This window comes from Triticum aestivum, chromosome 3B (genome assembly GCF_018294505.1).
Source record: "Triticum aestivum cultivar Chinese Spring chromosome 3B, IWGSC CS RefSeq v2.1, whole genome shotgun sequence".
In the NCBI taxonomy this organism is placed as follows: domain Eukaryota; kingdom Viridiplantae; phylum Streptophyta; class Magnoliopsida; order Poales; family Poaceae; genus Triticum; species Triticum aestivum.
In genome coordinates this window covers 393,030,991-393,038,086 of record NC_057801.1, presented here as the reverse complement: position 1 = coordinate 393,038,086, position 7,096 = coordinate 393,030,991, and positions in this window count along the sequence as shown.

Genomic DNA, 7,096 nt, shown 5'->3' with positions numbered 1-7,096 from the left:
CTCCCCACCGCTCCATAGCTCCCCGGAAGCCCTGCATCGCCGCCACGTCGCCGTTCCCCTCTTCGGGCTCCGACCGTCGTCGCCGTCGAATTCACCGTCACCAGCGCGTCCCCGAGCCCGCTAACCATCCCTGCAGCTCCGCGGTGAGCCCCCGGATCGTTTCCCCCTTCTTCCCTGGTCTCTCCCGACCTCTAGGCCCTAGCCCCACCTTGGCCGAGAGCTTCACGCCGCCGGCGATGTCGCCGTCGTGGCCACGGTCGCCGTAGCGCCCAACCGAGCACACCATCATGCTCCCCACCTCACCAGGAGCACGCAGCACGCACCAACGCCTCCCCAAACCCCCTGCAACACTGATCCCGACCACACCCGAACTCCGGCCGCCGCAGCCGAGCTCGCCGCCGTCAACTCCGGCCACCCCGAGCCCAACCACCACCACCAATAGCCGCGGCTCAACCTCAGCAACACGTAGATGCCTTCCGCCGTCCATTTGGTTGCCGGAATGGCAAAAAGCACTCTCGCCGCCGTCTCGGACCTCGCCGGCGTCATGTCGCCGGTGGGGTTTGACTTGTCCGACCTGGGGTTTGACCCCCCAGGGTCGCTGACGCGTGGGCCCTGTCGGCCAGGTGGTTAGGTTAGCGCTAACTACTGTTAGTCAACCCCCCCTGACACTGACAGTGGGCCCCAGCGCCACTAACCCTAATTAGGATTAATTTAATCCTGTTTAACCCCCCCTGTCACTGACGTGTGGGCCCCACACGTCAGGTTTGACCTCAGCCAGCCACAGTTGACCACTGACGTCATGCTGACGTCATGCTGGCGCAATAATTATATTTCTGAATTTAATTTAAATCAGGAAATTCCAGAATATTAATTAAACTTCAAAAATTCATAACTTTTATTCTGTAACTCCAAATTGGACAAATTATATATGAAAAATGATCAGAAAAATCCAATCTATCCATCTGTACTATTTTCATGCATGATCAAACAAGTTAAATTGATGTTTTAAGCAGAACAAGAAAAGGCACTTTAAAAGGCCATATTTGAATTTGAAATTTGAATCCTTGATTCAAATTTGTTCAAACACTTCTGGTTTTAGTTGCATTAGCCCAACACACTCATATTGCCATGTTTCATGCATGCATCATATTGTTGCACATTGTTTGGTGATGCTTGTGTATCGATGTCCTTTGCGACAGGATCTGTCCCCGAGGAGTACCGCGATTACCCTAATGAAGAACCGTATCCGTGCATCGAACCATCAGGCAAGCAACCAACCATTTGATCATATCGATACAATCCCATGTTCTCGCTCCTGCTCTCTTTTACTGCATTAAGACAACGCGATTCAAACTGCTGTGTGCTACGGTAGTTGAACCCATTTCCTCTGCATGACCTGTCATTGCCACAGTAACTAGATGAAACCCACTAGCATGTGTAGGAGTTGATTGAGCCCTATGTATGTGTTGTTCCTACCTTGCTATGCCTGCTATGCTTAGAGTCGTGTCAGGTCTGGTTCATCTGGGTGATGGGCTAGAGTGAAATGATTATGTCGGTAATGAGAGTGGTGTGGTGAACACGATTTGGTAAAGGTATCGATGAGAGGCCATGTAGGAGTACATGGTGGGTTGTTTCATTGAAGCCGACCTTAAGCACTGAGATCTGTATGTGTGATTTAAGAATCAGCTACTACCATGCATTGGGCCCGAAACCAATGGACCCTCTCGGCTTCTTATTCACCCTAGTTCCCCGTCCAGGAGTTGCAAGTAGTTTCTGGTGTTTGTAGCCTACTGGAGGCCGTGGACAGCGCTGACCGTAGGGGTGGGCTGTGATGCGGTAGGTACGTGGCACGGTGTACCGAATACCCGTTAGGTATCTCGGGAACCCTGTTCACATCGTTCGGGGCCGTATGGGAAACCTCGGCCGGACTCCCTGCGGATGGAACCTGGATAGGCGATAAACCTGGACTGGAGGCTTAGGTGATTAGGTAGGTCGTGGCCGACACCCACGTTGGGCTTCCGCTTGAAGGTTGCCGAGTACATGTCGTGTAAATGACGGTAAGTGGTGAGAGCGTGTATGAAGAAGTACACCCCTGCAGGGTTAACATGATCTATTCGAATAGCCGCGTCCGCGGTAAAGGACTACTTGGTTGCCTATACAGTTCATAGACAAGTAAATGGAAACTACTAAAAGCCTCAAGATAAGTGTGAGTGCCGAGGATGGCTCTTCCGTAGGAAGACGGAGGTGGATCCTCGGTAGTGTATTGAAGTGGTGAGTAGTGGACTCGTGTGCGCAAAACCATTTCAAGTTGGAGTATCGTAGGATAGCCTAGCCAAGAGTCAAAGCTGGCTTGCTGCAATAACTCCACCAACCCTTCTTAATACTATGCATGTATGTAGGATCTGATGTAAGTCTTGCTGAGTACCTTTGTACTCATGTTGCTATAATCTACATTTTTACAGAAGACGCTGCAACCCCTTCTGATGGGTTCTATGTAGACGTTGACATCAACGAGTAGGCTAAAGACCCAGGTGGTGACCCTGAGCTTGTGAAGGACCACATAGTATAGCTAGGCTTTCCAAGCCTCTTTTATTTTACTAGTTGTCTGTACTCAGACAAGTTACTTCCGCTGCTGGTTTGTATGACTGTATGACTTGTATGTGGGGTCATGAGACCCGTACCTTTGTGTATGTTATGTATGGCTCCCTGAGCCCTAAATAAAGTACTTGTGTCATAGAGTCATGTTGTGATGCTTCGTTGTATTTGCACATATCGAGCATATTGTGTGTATGATTGAGATGCTTGGTATGTGTGGGATCTGACTATCTAGTTGTTTATCTTTAGTAGCCTCTCTTACCGGGAAATGTCTCCTAGTGTTACCGCTGAGCCATGGTAGCTTGCTACTGCTCTGGAACACTTAGGCTGGCCGGCATGTGTCCTTCTTCGTTCCTGTGTCTGTCCCTTCGGGGAAATGTCACGCTTTGAGTACCGGAGTCCTGTTAGCCCGCTACAGCCCGGTTTACCGGAGTCCTGCTAGCCCAGTGCTACAGCCCGGACCCACTTGCTGATGACCGACACGTTCGAAGCTGGGTCATGGATGCCTGTCCCTGTAAGTCTGTGCCACTTTGGGTTTACGACTAGTCATGTCAGCCCGGGCTCTTTATCATATGGATGCTAGCGACACTATCATATACGTGAGCCAAAAGGCGCAAACGGTCCCGGGAAAAGGTAAGACGACACCCGTGGGGATACCGTGCGTGAGGCCGCAAAGTGATATGAGGTGTTACCAGCTAGATCGATGTGACATCGAGTCGGGGTCCTGACATCTATTGATTCACTTGATGTATGTTTTGGTGATCAACTTGCGGGTTCCGTGACCTTGGGAAACTATGCATAGGGGTTGGCACACGTTTTTGTCTTGACCCTCCGGTAGAAACTTTGGGGCACTCTTTGAAGTTCTTTGTGTTGGTTGAATAGAAGAATCTGAGATTGTGTGATGCATATCGTATATCATACCCACGGATACTTGAGGTGACATTGGAGTATCTAGGTGACATTAGGGTTTTGGTTGATTTGTGTCTTAAGGTGTTGTTCTAGTACGAACTCTATGATAGATCGAACGGAAAGAATAACTTCGTGTTATTTTACTACGGAGTCTTGAATAGATAGATCAGAAAGGATAACTTTGAGGTGGTTTCGTACCCTACAATAATCTCTTCGTTTGTTCTCCGCTGTTAGTGACTTTGGAGTGACTCTTTGTTGCATGTTGAGGGATAGTTATATGATCCAATTATGTTATTATTGTTGAGAGAACTTGCACTAGTGAAAGTATGAACCCTAGGCCTTGTTTCAACGCATTGCAATACCGTTTGTGCTCACTTTTATCATTAGTTACCTTGCTGTTTTTATATTTTCAGATTACAAAAATGTATATCTACCATCCATATTGCACTTGTATCACCATCTCTTCACCGAACTAGTGCACCTATACAATTTACCATTGTATTGGGTTGTTTGAGAGAGACCATCTTCATCCTACGCCTCCCGCGGATTGATAAACCTTAGGTCATCCACTTGAGGGAAATTTGCTACTGTCCTACAAACCTCTGCACTTGGAGGCCCAACAACGTCTACAAGAAGAAGGTTGTGTAGTAGACATCAAGGGGCAACTGAGGTTGTGGCTGCAGGAGCTGAAGTTGTAACCCTAGTGTCTGTCATTGGCAGTGCTGCAGACCTCTATCTTCTGGGCACCCTCTGATATGCATATGTGGTAGTCTTGTCACTCATATCCTCAAGCTCTTCTTGAATCTTCTCCACTGAAGTCTGAATCTCTGTGACTTTGACATCCAAGTCATGAAGCTTTGTCTCAAAGATCCTCTCAAGGCTCTCTTGATTTTGAGTCAGGGTAGCTAGTACTTTCTCTATTCTCACAGTGGCCTCAAGAAGATAGCTGAGTTGGTCCTGCTTGGTCTTGAGATTGATTGCAGAAGGATCTGGAATCCTTGAAGCTTTTTCAGCTTGTGCCTTTTCTCTCTTCTCTTGAGCCCCAACATAAGTAGGATCCATCACAACAGTATTATCCTCAAAATCAGGCCTCAAGGGAAGTTGCTCTTTATCCAACAGATATGTGCCTATGCTCATCTTGGAGTTTATGAGCATCTGAATGTGTGGAGCATACCCACATGATCTCTTCTGATCTATTGCAGTTCTCTTGATAGTCTCAACAATCAAACTCGTCACTTTAAATTTCTGTGGCACATCAAACATCTGAAGCAAGTTGATGGAGTGGCCTCTGATCATCATGTGATCTCCTGACTTGGGCAACAAAGTATGCCTGAATATAGTGTTCATGGCGGCCAAACCAGACAACAAATAGTACACTGAGCCTAGCTTGTGTGTCTCCAAGGCTTTGTCAGGTATCTCCTTGTACATATTGGCCATGGAGTTGTGATCTTTCTTGCGCTTGGCATAGACATCAGTGTCATCCTCATGCTCTTCAGGGGCAGTGATAAGCTTGGCCCACTCAGCAACTGTAGAATGGTACCTAGTACCCTCAGTCATCCAGACAATCTTCCCATCTGGGTAAAAGTGAGCAGTAGAGTAAAACTGCATGATTAGGTCATCATTCCATTTTGTCAATTTCTGACCAACAAAAGTGTCAACTCCATTGAGTCTGAAGCTCTCATGAACTCTAGGAAAGTGATCTTCATTGTTGTCAATGTATTTCCAGTCCAGCCATTTCATGTCACACACAATGGGCTTCTTGTCCAAGAGGACTGCCTCATAGAAGTCATGTTGTTCCTTAGTGCGAAACATGTAGTCCACAGCAGATCTTCTTCTCACAGCATATGGGTCTGACTGTCTCCACAATTTGAGACCTGCATCTTTTCTTTCCTTCATATTCTCAGCAACTGGATGATTGTCATCATGATCAGTAATCTTTGGTTTGAGTTTTCTAAGCACTTGGGGCTCTTCTTCTTCTTCCATTTCAGGCACCGGGGCCTTGTTCTTCTCAGCAGCTGGTATGTTTCTAGTTGACCTCTTTGGTGCTGTATGCTTAGAAGCTTGAGAAGTAGCCTTGGGGGCAGTCTTGGGCTTTGATGGAGCAGCCCCTGACTTGATGGCATTCCCCATCAACTTATGTGTCTTAGGAGCTGGTGCAGCATCCTCTTCATCATCTTCCTCATCAGATGAGTGCTTCTCAAATTCAGTCATAGGTTCAACAAGCTTGCAGCATCTTCCTCTCTTCCTTTCCTTCTTTTCCTTTCCAGCTCCACTTGCTGGCTGAGCTTTCTCCTGAGTAGATGCTCTGGCTTTTGACATTAGCATTCTCTTTGCAGGAGCTTTCTTGTGCAACCCAGGCTTGGTTGCAGCAGCAGCAACACATTCCTTTTTCAACACTTTCTTCTTGGAGGCGACTTCCTCCTCAACAACAACATAGTCCTCATCTTCAAAATCTGAATTTCTCTTCCTCCTTGTCCTGGTTGAAGCTTTTGGCAAGTTGCTTGGGGTGCTTCTTCTACCCTCATCATAGCTTCCAGAGGGACTAGTGCCCTCACTCAGGTTAACCTATTCCGCAGACTTGTTCTGGCTGTCACTGTTGTCTGACATGACTGAAACTACAAGCTGACACTGAAAGTTGTCCCTGTGAATAGATATAGTTGAGATAGAGTGGATGAGCATCACAAAGTACAGAGATTTTGCAAAACAAATGAGTCAAAAACTTAGTTTTAGTTTTCTACAGAAAGCATTTTGGAGCTACCGATTTGTTGAACTCGGTGACACCGAAGCAATATTAGAGTCTAAACTAGTGGAATCGGTCAGACCGAGACACCGTTTGGTAACTCCGAGATTGCTAGGGTTTCACTGAGAATCGAACTCGGTCACACCAGTTTGTAAGTTTTGGTCAGACCGAAAATCACAAGTGCAATGGCTTAGGCCAAATCGGTGAGACCGATTTCTACAACTCGGTCGGTCCCAGATGAATTCGGCAGAAACCTAACCCTAAATTTTCGAATCAAAACTAATCTAAAGGAAGTTTTTGCTGGATAGAACAATCTCAAACGTGGCAAGAATCATGGCATTTTCTTCATGCTAAGAATCAGAGTGAGAAAGCACAAAGGATCAAACTCATACCCTAACTTGGCGATGAGCTCGCTACGGCGACAACGGTGGCGGAGATATCCGTTGACGGCAGCAGAGACCAACGGCAGGGGGTCGCTGGCAATGAGGAGATGATCTAAAGACCTCGAGTCGGCTGAGCTGGATATGCGCGGGCGAAGGGTTTCAGAGGAATTTCGAAAATTTGACCCGTGGGTATATATATCCAGACCCTGTCGGTGTGACCGAGTGGAACGACTCGGTGGCACCAAGATGCAGAATCCCAAGCGGTTACTGCAACTCGGTGTGACCAAATTGTTCAAATTGGTTGCACCGAGATTGAAACCTAGATCAACTCAATCAACTTGGTATGACCGAAAGTAATGAATCAGTCAGACCGAAATACACTAAGAGGTTTTGGAAGTTTAAGTATATGACGAATCGGTGGCTCCGAGTGCTCCTCACCCAGAGGGTTCGAATCTGACTTGATCAAACT